The following is a 19,335-nucleotide window of genomic DNA, read 5'->3' as shown; positions in this document are numbered from 1 at the left end:
ACGGTGATAAAGTCTGGCTTCAGTATTGCAAGAGGTCTGTAAATGTGTCGTGAACAAGGAGGAAGCAAAGCACCTGAAGGCACAATAGCATCATATCATGTCACCCAGTGCAGGTTGTCCGAAGCAGGCAACAACCCAAGCCAGTGAGTCCCTGCAATGCCCGTATCATGCACATATGGACTCGCCAGCCTGGATGTTGGTTCTGCAATGGGCATGGACAGAGCTACTTCCGAATATCCCCAGACTCTTCTCTCCCAGACTCTGAGCTCTGAGGACAGCATAGCATGCACAGACTATAGTGCAGACTTGGTCTGGTGTCGCACATTGAAAGGGGTGGGTTGAAACTTAAACGAAAGGGTGGTGTGCTGGCTGCAGAGGAATAAAACCAAAGGCATAAGAGTGATCTGGTGTGGCCCAAAGAGCAGAGGAGATTTAGGATATATTATACTCAATTCTGAACCAGTGCCAAATTTGTGGATAAGCAGAAAGATGGGCTGTTCCCTGCCTGATGCACCTTGTGCTGTGAGGAAGGCTTGCTTTGGGAATCTGAAGAGTTCAGCTTTCCTGTAAACCACAGATGTCATCTCTAGTGCTGTAACTCAGGAGACACCTAGGGCTGGCTGAGGTCTGCAGGGTAATTTGACTCAGGGAGGAGTGCACCAGCTACAGCTGTACCAGGCAGTGCATATTGCTTTCACAGCCAAGCAATACAGTCAGGTGGTGTAACTGCTCTCCAGGAGACAAGGGAAACGATAAATCAATAAATGACCTGGGGTTTCCTGCAGGAATTGGAGAGTTGTCCTGTTGGGGCCTCAGTAAATCTGTATTTGCTGGGCAAAGATGGATCTGCAGTGTCAGTCTGGGCAGGAGTCTGGTGTTTGCTCAGTTGTGTCTTAAAGCCTTGAGTGCTGTCTGATTTCTTCCTCTTTACCCCACAACCTTACATTTTTCTTTGCTTTTGGAGCTGCAACCTCAAAACAGTCTAGAACTAAACCCCATGTCATAACGGTTAGTCATCTGAAAGTGTGGAGCCAGCGCTCAGCAGCTGCTAAAATAGCAGAACTGAAGTGGAGAATAAAAAGTGAGACAGTGATTAAGACTGATTTCCTGTTGCAGCCTCATATGGCTCACTCTGGCTATAGACGTTGGGCCATTGATACTGGTAGTGCAAAACGTTTCTAAACATTGGCCTTGGGCTGCTTGAAGCAATCGTGTGCTATCCTGCGCTGCTTAGTTATTTTAGTACTTTGTAGACATTGGTGAGTGTGCTGTGCTGTACCCAAGGAAATGATGACAATCCCATTGTATAAAGGCTGAAAGTGTAGCAAGGCCATGCAGAATATCTCTGGCTGAGTCTGGACTGGAACCAGATCTGTTGAAACCCAGGCCAGCTGCAGGGCCAACTGAAGTTTGTTACTTAGTTGTATCTAGAGTTGCTGAAGGAGATGGTGCACAGGATTTGGGGACATTGATCCTCTGCGTTTTCTTCCTGTCTCTGTCAATAAATTACTTTAGATCCTCTACCTAGGACCTCACAAGAAGAGAATGCAAGAGAGAGAAATTGCTGTTGAAGTAATGGTGAAACTCCCTAGATGATGTTGTTTGCTCTGAAGACATGTGGTTTGTTCACGTGTCCATAGTTTGGTTCTTTTGGTCCATGGATGTCCTAAAAGAGCGCATGTATCAGAATTTGCTTGGTTTATCTTTTTGTCTTGTTTACCCCAGAAGTTTGTGGAGAAAACAGCTGAGTGCAAAGGAGAGGCTGAACTGATTGTTGTTCCTCAGAGGTCATAATTATGCAATACATTTTTATTGGTGCCATAACCAGCTTCTGGTTTCTTTTTCACCCCGGAATTGCAAATCACTGCCCTCTTGTGTGTGCTGTAACAACTGTTTGGTCCGTGCTGTAGACCAGATTTGAACCTTGACGTGTTTCAGCAATCCAGTTTACAGCATTGTAATCTGTATCCTTTCTGATGGCTAAGGGAGCAGTGACACACAACTCCGAGATGGGAGTTTCCTACACTAGCTTGCCCATCGGAGAAAGCCTATTGCATAACCCCACTGTATGTCTGCAGACAGGTCAGATCTATGGCTGCAGTGGTGTTTGCTGTGCACTTTATGGTGACCCGTCTGATTATCTCGGCAGAAAAGAAGCTCCATGAGTTACTATTGAAAGTTGTGGCAGGTAGAGGGAAGGAGGAGAATGGAGAGAAGCAGGGATCTGGTTGTTGTCTGGGTGCAAAGTGTGTGAAATTGGCTGCTTCCTCCATTTTTACAATAGGTGCCATAGCTTCTTCCCCTCTCTGTGCCCACTACTGCAGTTGTAGCCAGTTGGCTTGAGCTGGGCTACACCTGACATGTGGGGACCAGAGGTTGTGTTGCCATGGGCCAGCTGACAGGCTGCAATGTTGAGGCTCGCAGGACTCACACCAGGAGGCTTGGGTCTCTGCCGTGGTCCCTCTGCTCTCACATGGCCCAAGAAACGCCTGCCCATTGCAGGAATAAATCAAATACACTGAGCACGTCCCCTGCCATGGTATCTCACAAGGAGCCATTTGTGACTGTGAGGAGAAGCAGATGAGCAGGGTTTTTCAAGCCCACCTCTATAATTTCAATCGCCCTTCAGATTTGTCTAGCCTGAGGAGGTGCAGGAGAGACATTGGTCTTTTCTGACAATGCTGAAGGCCTTTTGTGAACTTCTGTACCCCCCAGCAAACCGCCTCCAATTTCTTTTTGAGTTTGAAAGCCACAACAGCTCCCTCATCAACTCAGGCGCTAAAACCACCGGATTCTCTCTCTATTCTTTTCTGCATGAAGGACAGTTATCGCTGAATTCAGCAACTTGCCACCGCTTGAAATTCGATGCCTCGTGTTGTTGGGCCGTTCTTGCCCCTCATCTCTCTCAGCTCTTGAGATCACAAGCTTCTTCTCCCGGACAGGCTCCAACTTTGTGTTTGCACAGCACCTAGCACAACAGGCACTCTGCTTGGACAGAGTTTTGTAGTACAGATGCCATGTTTGTGGGACTAATGACCACACAAAAATACTGGCTGCATCTTGATAGCCATATCCCACCTGGCAGAGAAGAGCAGAATACTGCCATTTTTGATCAGAAGCACATGGTGGCCTTGTTTTTGAGGGCAGAATCTGGGGATGGGGCAATAAATGTGCTGATCATAACCAGTCAGTAGTTATTAAAGAAATGTGTTCTGCATTTTTCACAGAGCAGGCCAGCATGTGGGAAATGGTTTGGTAGTGGTGGTGTCAGTGAAGATGTGCTGATTCACAGCAGCCAAGGTAATTTCCCTAAATTGGTATCATCTACTCCCATTTCTTTTCTCTGATCCAAGAGTATTTCTCCACCTGAGCTCAGCCTGAGGTGTGCGTGTCTCAGGTGGAAGAAAAGAAGAGGGCAGAAAGGGGAGATCCCTCTGAACCTGAGAGAACATGGAACATTGTCATGACTGTGTGAGCAGGAAGAGCTTGGTTACAGAGAAATGACTTTTTGCATTCCCAGAGAGAGTCTTGTAGCATCCACTGCCATGGGGAAGAGTGATATTTTACACTCTCCCTGGCCCTTTCATCCCAGAGGAGTTCAAAGTGCTTTTCAGCCTGCTTTCATATTGCTGAGAAAGGGATGATCAAGAGGTTTTGCGTGGAACGCCCTTCCCTGCCAGAGCAGCAGCAGCTACCGCTGCAGCTGCAGCCCTGCCAGCCGCAGGAGTAACTTCCAGTCGCTCTTGAAATGAGCTGCTTCTTCTGATGAGCAAAACAGCCATCTAGCAACAACACAATATGTCGTCATTTTCGGAGTCAGAAGGAAGCTGCCCAAGATTATTTTTAGTATTTTAGGAATGGTTTCTGTGGGTTTGGGTTAAAGGAGAGGAAATAGCAGAGATACCAAAAGGTAAACAACTGTTTTTAGAGTAGTGAGTCCAAGGATGTCTTAGAGGTGGTAGCAGATAACAGGCTGCATATGAGTTTGCAGTGCAAAATGCTGTCATCTTTGCCAGAGAGATCTTGCATATCAAATGAAGGAGGAAACAACACTTTGAACATAGCCTTGATCTGGTGACACCTGGAATATTTTGCAGTTCTGGTTCCCCAGCCCAGGAAGGATATGGAAAAACTAAAGGATATGAAAAGACAACAAATTTGCTACAAGGATCAGAGGATGTGACAGGTGTGTTCTTCTGGGGCAATCCAAGTGTCTTTAATTAAACTGCCACAGCCACAAATAGGAATTTTGCTGGGGAATTTGAGTCACAGCATAGAAAACATAACAGGCAGTGACACAATCCTGCCTTCAAGTCAGTGGTCTAAGGAAGGAGAGGAAGGATTGGAACAGCTTGTTTGAGAAGCAGCATCTGCTGCTGTGAAGAAGCAGAACAGTCAGACAGATAGGGTCCCGCTATCTGCGGTCCTGCCACAGAAGAAGGCAGGCTTGGGAAGCTTGTGGGGCACGTCCACAGTCACCGAGCAGGTGAGCTGCCAGCGGTGGCTCCTTGCCTTTGCTTGCAGCTAGGGTGAAGCGAGAGCACCCCTGCAGTCCAGTAGCATGGCTCAGCTGACAGACGGCAACTCCTCCAGCCGCTCGGACCACATGAGCCCATGTGGCCGTGTCTGCCAGATAAGTCTCACATGCGGAGGAGCTCAGGAGCTGTGGGGGGTGTGCGGCTGGAGGAGGATCTAGCCTGGACGAACAATCTCCAGGAGGCCAGTAGGACTACCCGGTGCTTTCTTGCTTTGCTCAGCCAGGTGCTGGAAGATTGTGTTCATGCCTTGAACTGTGTCCAGCACAGCCTAAGTGCTGCGGGCCATGCTTTGATGTACATTTCTTTCACCAGCCATGGCAGCTTAAGTCCTTGGCTTACCCATCCCTGCCTCTCATGCTTGCCCCTTGCTATGGTTATTTGTGAGAGCTGAACCAGGGAACTGATCCAGCTTAAAAATAATCTAGTGTGCAGGCATGCCTGAGCAATGGTTATTCTTCTGTACTGGTTAATTTTGTGCTGCATTCAGAGGTGCTGAGAGAGGCGGTGCAGGGGCTGGGGGACCGAAGCGGGTGCTCATGCAGGGTGTGAACTGATCCTGCCACCAAAAGAAGCATGCATTAAGCCAGGCATCAAGTCTCTGGGGCTGTCTCCAGGAGAAGATGCTGTTGGGAGGAGGAGATGGGGCGGGCACGCTGTTTATACATGCACGCTTGCCGAGCACGCATTGAGAATAGCAAATGTCAACAGCAGAGCCAAAAGTCCGTTGGCTTGTATTTAACTCTGTTTACAATGCCTGTGAGTAGACAGAAAAGGTCATTTTATTTGGGGGGAGGAGAGGAGAAGAGGGGCATAAACACGGAAGCCACATGGGCTTGTCACTTTCCCTCAAGGAAGAAGAAGTGCCTCTGTGATGATGGGTGAGCAACAGGGAAATAAGCCAGAGATGGAAACCAGCTTGCCCCTTAGCAACCCTCTCTCTTCATCTCTCCTCTTGTGTATCTCTTCACTGCCAAGAGTAGAGAATAAAACAACCGGAAAAAAAAAAAAAGCAGCGAGATGGGTTTTGAATGGATGCCAAGGTTGATTTAATTAGATGTATTGAATTCGTTAACTTTTGAATGACGTGTCTGCCGCGCAGCACAAATTATAAGTTGCGAGCGGCGACGGCAGCACAGTACCAACCTGCCAAAAGGTTCAGCAAAGCAGAAAGATTGACCTACTTTTATCAGATCTGAAGGGAGTGCAGATGAACGCCCTCCTCCCGCCGTCGCTGAGCTTCCTTTCTGTCTCTCCGCTCTCTGGAGTGCTGCCTCTGCTGTGAATCCCTCCGTAAAAAGGAGAGCTCTCCTCCTTCACTTGGGGGGTGTCATGGAGCCCTGCAATCGCACTTGAGCTTGTACACAAATACAGGGCCGTGTATACGTCTGTGTACCCATGTGAGACAGCTTGCTCTGAGAGAGGGCTCTTGCTTTATGTACAGACTGCTGGCTCCTGGCTGACACTGATTTTCTGTTTCTGCCTCCTATTGCACCCTTAAAAAATACTCTAGTCTTCTCTGATAATAGACCTAAATGCTGTTACAGCTGATAAGGGTGACAAAATCACCCATGAGCACTACCATGGCAACCTACAGCAATTGCTTTTAGCTGTAGATGTGTGTCTCCTCTCCTCTTTAGCGTGCGCCCATGTGTGGTTTTGGCTGAGAGACTTGCCTTGGAATTGCCCATCTCTGCAAGATGATCAGCAGCAGAGCCCTGAGCTGAGGTCTAGAAGATTTGGCTTCTCTGGAGTTGTGCCCTTGACCTGCTCCATTAGCCTGAACAAGACGCTCTGCTGCTCTGCATCTCTCTCTTGTTGCCTTGCCTATGCAGCTTGTGAGCCCTTCAGAACCAGCAGTGCTCCACATCGCACCTTAATGCAAGCCCTTGCCTCAATCGGATGCGGTGGTAGTGTAGATTACATCTGTAAAGAATTTATCAGTATGTGGGAAGAGGCGTATAAAAAAATTCCTTTCCAACTAAATTTCATAAAGGTTATCAGAAGGAATCCCACTCTTTCTACTCCCAGCCTCACCGTATTGTTTGTGGTACTCCTGTGCAGATTTGTGCCAAAGACCTGAGGTCCTCCCTGCAGATGGCAATCACAGTATCCCTGTGTGGTACCTCCCAGACAGGTAACCTCCCAGCTAGAGAGGCTTGAACAACTGAATTGCATCCAGATGTTCTGCCTCCTGTACCAGTCACGAGTCTAACTCCTTCCATTCATTTGCCAGTCTTTTCATCAAAAGCATTATTCATTAGTGTTGATGCAAAAAAATGCCCTATAGGGTAGAAAACATCCGTCAAGTGGTGCAGAGAGAACATGGATCTCCCGAGCTACTGGTCTGACAGGGTTGGTCTTGTGGTAGTGAGTGTTTGTCAAGACCTTCAGAGACAAAAGAGACCAACAGAGAAGTTTGTGAAGTACTAGAGATATAAGTGCTGTATGAAACTGTGGTCTAAGTTGGGTTGAAGATCTTCATGTGATTAATTTAGGTTCTGTGCAGGAGCTTATTGATATGGGAGGGAAGTTGTTTGGTTAGGCACGCCAGCAGGTTCCCCTAATGTTTGCATTATTAGCATTAACCCCATGATGGTAATACCAGGGCTACCTCACAGATTGTAATACTGGTCACCTAACATGACTGGGAACTTGCTATTTCAGTTGGGAAATTGAGACAAAGCAGTGTTAGGGAACTTGTCTGAGGTCACACAGAGGACACAACTGGGCCGTCTCCCACCATCAAAGTGCTGGGCTTTTCCTCTTCCTGCCACTAGCATGGCTTCTTCTCCTGAACCTGCAGCACCCCTCAGCTGTTTGAGAGGGAGAGATGAAGGAAGAAATATTATTGCACTGAGCAACATCTGGAAATTATAGTGGAAGAAGAAAGGACAGATGGAAGGAACCAGCTATCTGATTCTATGGAGGAGACTTCTCTGCATAGTTTTGAGGCTGCTTTGAGGATTCATGATTCAGCTTTCAAGTTGGTTGTTGATAGTTAGGATGTTTTCATTTTGACTTCATCTGTTGACAAGGCAGTAAGAGCCCTGAGAAGACTCGTATCTCTCCATCAGGTATGACTAATTGTATTGGGACAGTCGTATGTGCGATAACAGTTCTGTTTTTCTCTAGAAGAGCTCCATTACAGACTGCCTGGTAGCTGAGCCCCATCGAGTGTTTTCGCAGGAGTTTTGCTGATTGTGCAGCCCAGATAACTTGTGAGTGAGCAAACATGGAAAGCACTGAATATTCAGCCCAGCGTGTGAGACACTCAAAAACCAGAAACAGACTTGTTTTACCGCTTGTCTGAACCAAGCTTTTAACCATGCGTTGTCAGTGCTGTTCAGGAAACGATCTCATCTGAGACACGTCACCTTGCAATGAAGTGCTGTCTTTTAGGGAAGGCCACTAGGAGCTCTGTGAAATGCCAGGACCCAAGTCTAGATGCTGGCAGGACTGTTACTGCTACCTTTGCAGTTCACTGTTCTTCTCTGCTCTCCCCATCTTCTCTTTGGAGGTCAAAAGTCAGTCCATACAAAATGCATGTGTTTTTTAAACAAGGGCAAACAATGTGATTTTACTTAGTCTTGTGCTCAGAAAACAGTCTCTCCAAAAAAGCTTGCACGTGGCAGAAATGGTAAACGCTTTCTGTGGATGTTCTCTGCTGTTAGGTCCTGTTTATGCAGGAACCCAGTGGTTTTCCTTTTGATGCAACTTGAGAGCTGAATTTAAACTTATTATAGTTAAACAGTTTGGCCGCCTGCTTCCCAGGGTAACACTTATATGTGAGAATGAAGGCCGTGCTTATGTCTCTGAACAAGTGTGTCAGCACAGATATCAGTTCAACTGGTCAAATTTCCTTATGAAGAAAGGGCTTCAATTTGCAACTGTTTCTTCTGGTAGGGTTTAATCTTTCTCTTGATTACAACATAAACCTCTGTACAAGAGGCTACACAAATTTAAAGCCTTGCTTGTATTTGATGGAAATCATTGCTCCTTGAGGAGGTTTGTAGTTCTCTGGAAGCTGAAAACATGCATGTGGGCAGTCCATCAAGCATACTGAGATACCAGAGATCTTAACCATTGTTGTGCCCCTTTTTCATGAGAAGAGATGATAGGTTTTCCTGCCTCCAGCAAGGCACCCTCTCTGATTTAGGAATGGAAGGCTACTTCCATTACAATACCAGAGTTGGGCTGTAATTTATAATCGAGTGTTAGAAGAATTAGTCAGTAGAAAGTCAGAAGCCTCCAGGGTAATTCACCAGGAGGTAGTCAGTGCTAACATGCTGAGGATGGTGAGTTCCCACGGTAAATTCATCAAAGGACAATTTCAATTTTCTTCTTCTCTCCTTGTTACATTGGCTTTCTTGTTTGCTCATAGAGGACTGGAATTATCTAATGAGCTGTAGGCTCTGGGCACCTGAACAGAGAGGCAAAACTCAAGACGTAAACTTGGAGCAGATAATGCCATGGCAGCTGTACATATGAATAAGGAAGCTGCACTTCTGAAAGTGTGAGAAACCTCTAGACACTGAGAGAGGGTGCTTGAAATTATGGCCTTGCTCTATCCAGGGTGAGCTTGCCACAGATGAGGCACTCCTTGCAGGGGTTATTTAATGTGTGTGCAGCTTTTTAAATAATGATGCATCAGCTTGCCATGGTTTAACCAGTTCAATGTCCTTTGCCTACAAAAATCGTTCCTTTACCTTTCTCTTGGGTTCCTCAGGAACCTTTGAAAATTCTGGTCAAAATGATAAAAAGAAAAGTACAAAAGAGTAACTGACCAAGAAACTCCTTTCAAACCAGTGGTTTCAAATCTGAGAAGTGTGGAAATTAAGCTTTGAGAGGTGAAATTCATACATCAGATGTTGGCGTTAGCTGCTTTGTAGCAGAGTTGGCAGAAGGAGCATGTACCTTGCATTTCTGTGACTCAAGTCCTTAGCCTAGTGTTTTAGCTTAATCTGTCTCTGAAGATGGGCTAGTGGTAATCCCACCCTCTGGACATGGGAGAGCCAGGGCATGGGCACACATACCCATTTTCTGTCCCATCCTCCAGCTGGGTTCGCTAAGGCTGATATTGTCATAGCAGGATCTAGCACAACTTGTCTGTCAAAGCCCTGACCCTGTCCTTTGTTCAGCTCTTTTTGTTCAGACACAATGGCAGCATTTTGGAAGGGAATGTGTGATGTCATTTGCCATATGTGTTGCCATCACAGAGGGCCGCAGTAGGAATGACCTGTCAGTGGTCAGGGTAATTCCCCTTGCTCCTGCCTGCTGCGCTCTGATATACTGAGGGAAGAAAAGAAGGCATGTTGGCTGCTAATTATGGTCTAAAAATGATGGCTGTGCAAAGTCTGTCCTTGTTTTGACTCCAAGGAGCTGCTGCGCACAACACCTTCACAGATTTTCCTTAACAGGCTCCTTTTCACTTTTTCCAGGGACTTGCACTGTACTTCATTTCAGACGGATCCAGTGAATTAACATATTGTTGCTGCTGCTTGGGTAATTGAGTGCCCAGGTTCTACCCTGCTCCTGCACAGTCTTCCCTGCCTCCCAAACAGAAAGCATCCTTCACCTCCATCAACCAAGGCTGCAAAGTGTGGCCCCAAGACGTTGCTCAAAGAAAAGAGGAGTGGGAGGGTGGAAAGAGGAGGGGGACACTGTTTCCAAAGGCATATCTGGCTTGAAGACCTCACTTATCAAAGAGAAGGAGGTAGGATTTTTAATCTTTCTTTTTTTCTGCATCTTTTTTGTATCTTTTTTTTTTGTCATGAGCTGTGACTTCTTTTGCTGATTTGTACAGTCTTCAATATGGATGCAGTTGCAGAAATTTAGGCCAGCACAAGTCATTAAAGTGGCTCAAAACCTAGATAGCTGCTTGAAATTGGCCAGCCTATTTTATACAGGCGTTTCAGCAGAAGCTGAAACTCAGTGATCCGATACTCTCTTCTGTACTAAAAATAAAAATCTATGAATAGATAGGCATAAAAATGGTTACTGGTCTCACTTCCAAGTGTATAAAAAAAAAAACCACGTGTGGATAAACCCTTAGAATCCTCTATGGCCCTGTGAGAATAGACCACATTTCAAAACATGTTAGCAAGTATATTTTCAAAGTTGGACCAGTTTCTTAGTGTCCACGCAGTTTTGCATTTTTAAAAGATGTTATTTGGTCATGACTGACTTCTGGTGGGGAGCTGGCATCCCCTTAGGCTTTGGTCTCAAAAAAGAAATGTGGTTATGTGCAATGTCAGGAGGTAGTTTTATATCTTAGCACACCTTGGCTGTCAAACAGAGGCATGAAGAGGGCAGAGAGTGTCAAGACACTGGGAGCAAGGGGAGGAGGATCAGTGGCTCTGCCACTGCCCTGTTGGGTGACCTCAGGCAAGAAGATGGACATCCCCTTTTACATCTCCTCCTCTCCTGCTCACTTAACACATGTGACAGTTGCCTCATCATTTTTTATGGATTCTTCTAAGAAGCAAGAACTCAGTAGCTATGTCTATAATGTCTCTTTTCATCTTCTTGGTTGTGACATTTCCTGTCTCTTAGCCACATAAATTATTTTGACTGGAAGCAAAATGTTGCTCAAACACCCTTTACAACACAAAGGCTGGAGAATGGGGTAAAGCCATGCTGGCAGAGTAGCTTGTGCATCTTGAGCCAGAGCATTGCAACTTGTAGTTTTTGGGGAAAGTTTTTTGAAGCACCTAGATCCTGTGCAATACAGGCTGCAGCCTTGGGCAATACAGAGAGCCTTTTTATAGTCTGTGCTATACACTGGTCTTAGGAAATCCTGTTTGTTCTGTAAATATGTGTGTATGGGGGAGGGAGGAGGTGTGACTGCCCTCCAACACTGCTCTTATGTGTGCTGTAGATGGAAAATGAACAGAATTTCCTAGGCCACTGATTCCCAAATTGCTCGTTCCAAGCTGAGATGGACAGTTTGTGTGTGGGTCACTATGGAACTGGAGACATAAGTGGGGTTTGTCATGTCCTAAGGGGAAGATAAGTTATGGACCTTAGGGGCTGCCTTTTTGGCCTTCAAGAGGTGAACCGGATCTATCCTGAAGAGCTTATGGCTTATGTCTAGAGAGAAGGTGAGGAAAGGGCAAACAGAAGCAGTTGTCATGCCCTTGATTCACTGTCTGTAGTGTGGCTGGGCTGTCTTCATGATGGGCCTGACCATAGATTTGTGATGTGTTTTTTTCTTTCTCATTTCACTTGGATATTATCACAGTACTGAAACACTGAGTGATTCCCATCCTTTCTTCAGTAGCCTCTGGACTGGTGGCAGTTAGAAGGTGGATCATAGGACTGTGGGATGATTGAGGTTGGAAAGACCTCAGGAGATCTCTACAACCTTCTGCTTTGAGCAGGGTCAGCTATGAGATCAGACCAGGTTGCTCAGGGCCTTATCCAGTTGTGTCTTGAAGACCTCCAAGGATGGAGAGTGCATAACCTCATGGGGAAAAAAAAGGGGGAAAAATTCCTCATGGGGAAAAAATTTCACCTTTTAGCCAGTCTGAACCTCTCTTGTTTCAATTTATGCCCACTGTCTCTCATTCTTTTGCCATGCACCACTGTGAAGAGCCTGTCTCTGTCTTCTCAATAACATCCTCAAAGGTTCTTGAGGGCTGATGTTAGGCCCCTGAAGCTGTCTCTTCTCCAGCCTGAACAAGCTGACTTCCCTTAGCCTCTCCTTACTGGGCAAGTGCTCCATCTTGGTGCACTCCACCAGCTTGGTGGTCTCTGCTGAGCTTGCTCCTGTTTGTCAATGTTTTTCTTGTATTTGGGGGGGTGGGGCAGAACTAGAAGCAGTATCTAGATTTGATCTAATAAGTGCTGAGTAGAGGGAATAATCACTTCCCTTCATCTACAGCCCAGGATACTGCTGGCCTTCTTTGCTGCCAGGGCTCACTACAAGCTGACATCCAGCTTGCTGTCCTCCTTTTCCACAGAGTTGCTCCCTGGCCAGTCAGTCCCAGCCTGCATCGTAGCAAGGACTCTTCCTTGCCTGGGGCAGGACTTTCCATTTGTCCGTGCTAAATTTCCTAGAGTTCCTGTTGGCCCATTCCTCCAGCCTGCCCTCAAGCGGTGCGGCGTTAGCTGAGCTGCTGGTTACTGGTCTGGTTTGTGCTTAGATGCTCTTAACAAGACCTGTGACTGCAGCTGGAAAGCCTTAATATTTCTCAGTGCCCTGGAGAGAAGCTATGAGGGTGAGCATGGAGTAGCCCTAGTTTAACAAAGGCCTCTTCTTGTTTCTAATGAAGCGGACTCCCAAAGGGAGAAGGATTCAGCCTTGATAGATAAGGAGATGAACTGAGTTCTGCAGAAAAATGCAAAGAGGTGCAGTGGTATAATTATCACAGTCTGAGTTACTCATCTGTAAAGCAAGTATTTACTTGCCACTGTGCTTTCAGTGGGGCTGTGACTGTTAATGGCCATGAAGTGCTGAGATGCTGTAATAAGAATGCAAAGTATAATTTAACAAAACTGTCTTGCTATGCCTGCTACGCAAGAGGAAGCCCGATTCCAAGTAACCACGTATACCATATTGAAACAAATGCACTGAAGTTTTATTTTGTGCTGCCAACAGTTAGTGTGCATGAGCTTGAAAGGACACTGGCAACCTATATTCTGTAAGATCCAAGAGCCTTGGGAAAAGATCCATTTTTTTAATACTGTACTAATTTCAAAAAATGGTGTTTTTCAGTAGAGTGTGGTAGAGAGAAAGACAAAAAGGGGAAAGGAAAGACAGAAAGACCTGTACAATTGTTTTAAAGGTTTTCTGCTTTTCCGTTAAAGTTCTTTTCAGGAAATGAGACTGACTAATACGGGATAAGACTGAAACCACATATCACAAGCCACTGTCAAGTTCATGAAGTGACCGCATCGAAAAAGGGGTGAAAAATGTGTTCTTACTAATGTCTTTCTAGTCCATAGGAATCTTAGCTGTGGCTTACAATTGTAGTAGGGTGAAGATTTGCATTTTAAGTTGGCGGTTTTCCTTTTTACTCTTCTGCTTCCTACCAGCTAATTTGGTGCTTTGTTAATTGTAAATCTGGAATGCAAATAAACTCACCTGCTTGTTTTTCTTTCATTTTCAGGTTTTCTAACTATGGAAGCTCTCCTGAGGAGTTGCATCATGCGCTGCTGCCCCTAAAACAGTGTGCATATATTTGGGAGTGATGAAGAACTGCAATGTACTGCTGCATATTGCTTTAGTGATGAGAGAGGCTCTCTGGCATGTCGTACAGCACCAAAACCCATTCCGGTGTTGACAGCAGAAATCCTTATCATTTTTGTATTTTTTTCCAAGACAGCTGATATCTGCTGTGGATTCTTTGTATGCAAATCAAGGTGGTACAACAACAACAAAAAAAGCCCTGAAAGCAGTCACCAAGATAAACTTGGACCAATGGGGACATTCCTGGTTATTGTTTTTTAACTTTTGGGGTTTTTTTAGCTCTACGCAAGATACTTCTTTCCCCGCTCTTTCTTACAGTAGTTAATGTTTGTCCTGGCAGACCTTTTATTTATCAATTACAGTGTTTCTTGCATTTTATATGGCTGCATATCAATATACATGAATAAAAGACAGAAAGTGCTGGAAATTGTCATTAACAGTCCCTGTGTTTCAGCTTTGCTCCACATTGCTCTGATGCTTCCTAATGCTAAGGCTAGACTTGAAACTCATACTGCAAATTGCCATATGCCTGTAGTGGTGAGCTGTCCAGGAAGGTGTGCCTAGGACTGTTCAGGAAGCCCGGGAAAGTAAAGAAGAGAGGTGGAAAACAAAAAGAAGCCAGCTCTGAAAATGCTTTGACTGGAGGAATCAAGTTGAAGCAATATATTTTGGGTCCCTTCTGTCTTAGGTTGCTGCAGTTCGAGAAGCAAAGCCTGGTTTCATTGGAAAACTTGGCAAGGGTTTTGCTAGTGACTTAAATAGGAACAGGATTTGACCCTCCTGAAGCAGCTCAAGAGGTGTCACGCTCAACACGGCACTAATGTGGTGACATGAGCTTGGTCACCTCCTTGCCCTGATGCAGCAAACTCACATCTGCCCCACTTACGCTGTATAAATATCGCCATAGCCGCAAGGGACTGAGTCGAGCCCTGCATGCCTAGGGCTCCCGTTCCTGCTGCCCTCAGTGGCAGCGTGCTGATGCTAGAGTAACAGTGGGAAGTTGTGGGCGGCAAAAAAAGACTTCTATAAGCAATTCAAAAAACGGGACATCTCAGAGCAAAAGAGAACTGCAGAACTTAGTGGCCTGGAGACTATTCCAGTCTGTGTCCAGAGATGCTCACCATGGTCCGGGTCTCATCGAATCACACTGTGGTTGCTCTGGCATTTGTGTGGGTAATGGTGATAATCGTTGCGTGTGGTGCTGGGTTTTGTTTTTTTGTGTTCTTTTTTTTCTTTTATGTAAAATTAACAGTCAAATTGTGTTGGTAGATAGGAAGCCTGTTACAGCTTTTATCTACCCAGAACGTGGGGACAAAGGAGGGAAATTGGCTTGACCAGTTTGGTGTCCGTGCATGTAACGGTCTGGGAGCTGAAAGCAAAGAACGCAACAGTCAGATACACAAACCCATCTGGGTTTCAACTGATAAGTTGTACTTAAAAGCAAAAGACAATCCTAAAAGAGCTCTGTCAAGTGACTGAAGCCTCGAATGCTGAGTCTTTTTTAAAAGGGGATTTCATAAGGGCTAATATGAACAGAAATGGCTCTTTTGTGGTTTTACACATTCCAGGCATGCCAGGACTGTTCCTGTCAAGGATGGGCAGTCTCTGGGGTTTTGGGTTCTGTTTCTTTTTTTTTTCTTTTTTTCTTTTTTTTTCTTGCAAAGTATTTGCCACAAGCTAGCAGCTTAAATAGTGAAAAATAAATGAGAGCTGCAAAATCATTACAGTATCAGTAATGGAAATTGTAAGGCTAATACCTAAACTGGCTGTGGCGTTTCACCCGGTCGTCTGTCTACGCTACTGTGTTGTTGGGATCGCTAATATTGCCCACTATGACTACTTCATGATTGATGATTTAAAAGCAGAGCTTTAACTGTTGGTTACCCAGAACCTCCAAAGAGTGGGTGCCTTAGGTTTTTTTTCCGTGTACAAAAGTAATACCTTTTCAGCTTGAATCCCCTTGGTGTCAATGCAGTTTTATGGTCATAAAATATCTTTAATTGTGAGAGCAGCATTAATTTCCACAGATTCATGGGTACAAAAATGGAATATAGTCATTCTTGCTTAGATGCAGTTATTTTGGTTTCAGGCAGGTTGTATCAGGTTAGTTTGCACCTGTCCACTTGAACTAAATGAGATTTGAATTGATTTAAGAGTATCCACATACAAAATGGCTGTGTCTTAAACAGTGCCTTAAAATACTCTGAAGTCTCATATGCAGTAAAACAGGAGATATTTTGTGTAGACCTAGCATGTTAGATAGGTGTTTAACTCATAAGCCTGCGTAACCTGCTCTTTAGGTCTGTATGCTGCTCCTCTCACCACGCTCGCGAGCGCCTTGTGGGTAGCAGGAGCTCACAGAGAGTCAGAAAAGCGCAGCCAGAGGCATTGCTGCAGCCCAGCTGCCATTGCCTAGCTAGCTCAAGTGTCGCGGAGAGTATGGCTATGAGAGCGTGGAATTAACTGTGGGGGTCAAAACTCCCTGAGGGACCCTACGTAAACACTCGGCACCTTTCGTCTCCGTTGGGCTTCCCGGTGCCGTGACCACGCTGACTGCAGCGAGCTCGGAGCAGGTCCGCCAGTGGTAGCTGCGTATTTAACTGCTCTGCGGGTGACCCTGATTCCTCAGCGATGGAGCAGAAAACTGAGCCAAGGTCTTCCTGAAGGAGTCTGAACCATTAGGCCGTAGATAACTGCCCTGAGAATTTGCTTTTCAGCCTGGATTCTGCTATAGCAGCGAGTGCAGGCAAAGTGCTTGATACAGAGGGCAAGAAGGTGTCTCTTTGAAAGTGTCAATAAAAGAGACACCGTTGGAATGAACCCTCTGGCTTGTTTTTATTAAACATGAATATGGTTATTTAGTGAGGAACACATGCTTGCAGGAACGGGAGTGAAATTAGGACATGGTGCCTGAACTCTCTTCCCATCCTCGAACGCACACTGATGTTATGGAGACAGGAGAAATCTCAAGGCTGTTGCCTGGGCTCCTGTAGGTCTGTGGGTGGAAGAACTTTAATCTCCAGGGTTGCCATCAAATATTTAACTGCCTTGCAAGATATAAGGAAGGAAGAATGTGTATTAATTTGGTGCTCAACATACTTTTTTTTTTTACCTGAGAGGAACCTGAGAAAGAAGGAAGGAGAAAGGAAAGAAAGGAAAAATGAAAGAGAAAGGAAGGAAGGAAGGAAAGATAGATATATGGAAGGAAGAAAGAAAAGAAAGGAAGAAAGAAGAAAGAAAGTCTCCTTTACCCCATTGGTGCTTCCAACCACAAAAAACTGGAGGCAAAAAGTCAGAAGGTATAGTTAGCAGAGAGCTGTTTTTCTACTGGGCCTATCTTATGATGAATGGTTTTTGAAGTGGATTTCACTTTGGCCTTTCAAGGTCTCTGCTGTGGAAATATTTATCAGTGTGAAGCTGTATCAAGCTTTACAAGTGGTAGGAAAAATTACTTTTATAACCAAATAAATGTTTTTCTTTACAAGTCAGACAAACAGATAGCTGTATGTTTGGAAAATTTTTCTTTCTAACCAAAATAACTTTTCCACAGTGTTATCTAGTGTGGTAAAACAAGTGGACCTTGAACTGCGTTTTAATGTAGATTTCATTTATATGACCACAGCAAAAGATTGCTTTGAGATACTGTAGTTATATTTCTCTTGACACGTGCTAGCTGGATGTTGTGTGCTTAAAAATCTCCATTTTCTCCCTTTGGTAATATTATGAAAGGGCAAAAACACATAAAAATTTTTGTGTCCTTTGGAAGGATACGTCAAGTTACGCAGTAATGAAGAGATATTGACAACCTGTAGAATAGCCAGTTTAGACAGCGCAGGAAGTGGTTAGCACTTCATTTGAAGTCCTCACATCAAAGCTGGCCAATAGGCTAGTCGAGATGTTCTGTTTGAACCACAAATTATTGGGCTTCAGGCAGAAATCGCTGGGTGAGGTTTGTGGTCTGTATTAGGCAGGAGGTCAGACAAAATCATTTTAATGGTTCCTCTCAGCTTTTAGAATTTATTAATCGTATTCATTTTCTGAGCATAGTCAGGGGTTTTTGGAGTTTCCATGAAAAGATTGCCTTGGTAGGGTGCAGACAACAAAATCCATCTGTTTTCTCATCCTTTCATGATACTGTGTTGCTTTTGAATTGTCCTATGAGAAGGATAAAATTGAGCTTGTTATTCAAATTTCAGTATGGGTGGCAAAAGTAACTCTACCTTGATTATTATGGGCCTCCTGTGACCATAGGAATGGATGGTGCCTAATGCCAGCCCTCATGCAACCAGCATCTGAGGAGCAGCTCATTGCCACAGTATAACCAGCAACCATCTCCTTGCTGTTCCCCATGGGAATTACACACCACGTGATCCTGCAATGAGGCAAAGATGGGAGGCAAGCGCAGAAGGCAGCATATCTGCTCTTGTTAGTGGTCACATACTCCATCCGCAAGCTGCCAAACCGAGAGCTGCAGGAAACCAGACAGGAATGTAAGAGACACCTTAGTTACTTGACTGTTTAAGTCTCCCTGAACTCCAGCCCTACACATGGCCATGTTGCAATAGGGAAATTGAGGAAAGCCCAGAGCAATGCAGTAATTGGAGAAAAGAAGAGACAACTGATGTGGCAGAAACACAACGAAAAGAAAAATAATGTGAACTAATGTTGCTTTCTTTCCTAGTATGCAACTGGAATGAAAATGCAGGCACAAGCAAAGCACTAAATAAATCCGAGCACTTGCTATCCACAGCCTTTTCCAATTTCCAGTTGGCACTTGGTAGAGAGAGAATAAGTGGTGACTAAGTTAGATGCATTCAACATTGCTTTCTGTCACTTTGTCAAAATAACACAGGACAGCCTGTATCCACCGAGCATAAACTCTCCAGCTTGCTCAATCAAGTGACCACAACCAGCTGGTTATTGGGAATAATATATGTTGACTCCCAGTCTACATCCAGGAGTTGTTCAGGAAGGTGCTAGTTGTTGTGAGCCAAGAATATGCAAAGGACCACTGTAACAGCAGAGATGATTTGAGTACCAGTGCCTGAGTATATTCCCTAGCCATGTTTATTAGTACAGATATATTCAGCCCTTGTAGAGGAGTATCTGGTTAAAGAGCCAATCCAAAAAAATGCATTTACTGAAGTTAAAATATATTGCTGTGCAGGTGGGAACCAAGGATTCAGGTTCTGTCTAAAGCCTGAGTGAGACTAGCTTGGGAACACAGTGTCAGAGAAGGAATTTAAGGGGTCATCATGTATAATTGTCTGAACATGAGCTCTCAGTGGAACAATGTGACATAAAGGAGCTCTGCAGTTCTGGAGAGCAAGTAGAAGCAGGGAAGTGATTTTGTCCCTTTGCAGATGCAGTTACTGGTGTCTGCACTTGAAGAAGGATGGGGAAATGCCAAGAAGAATTCAAAGGAGAGTCACAAAATGACTTGGGATTGCAAAACAACTGTGTGATGTGAGGTTTAAGTAGTTCAATTTATCTGGCTAATTGGAAAGATGGCTGGAAGGGGGTGACTTGATTCCCATGTCTAATGGAAGAAAGATTAGATCGCCAGATTTAGGGTGCAGAGGGAACCCTTTGAAGTTTTATGCCTTT

The 19,335-nt window shown here is 44.9% G+C and overlaps 1 long non-coding RNA gene across 3 annotated transcripts in view; it reads left to right on the top strand.

The window, feature by feature from the left end:
• The window catches only part of LOC106496312 (uncharacterized), a 170,237-nt gene extending 156,089 nt beyond the window's left edge, over positions 1 to 14,148 (top strand). For all 3 annotated transcript variants that reach the window (XR_010883268.1, XR_001294586.2, XR_010883267.1), the window contains 2 exons: positions 9,977 to 10,251; positions 13,649 to 14,148. This is a non-coding gene — a long non-coding RNA (uncharacterized lncRNA). The remainder of the gene's footprint in view (positions 1 to 9,976; positions 10,252 to 13,648) is intronic.
• Positions 14,149 to 19,335: the final 5,187 nt, after the last annotated feature.

Source organism: Apteryx mantelli, chromosome 2, assembly GCF_036417845.1.
Source record: "Apteryx mantelli isolate bAptMan1 chromosome 2, bAptMan1.hap1, whole genome shotgun sequence".
In the NCBI taxonomy this organism is placed as follows: Eukaryota; Metazoa; Chordata; class Aves; order Apterygiformes; family Apterygidae; genus Apteryx; species Apteryx mantelli.
Note: the sequence above shows the minus strand (reverse complement) of the source record. Positions and strands in the feature narration are given on the sequence as shown.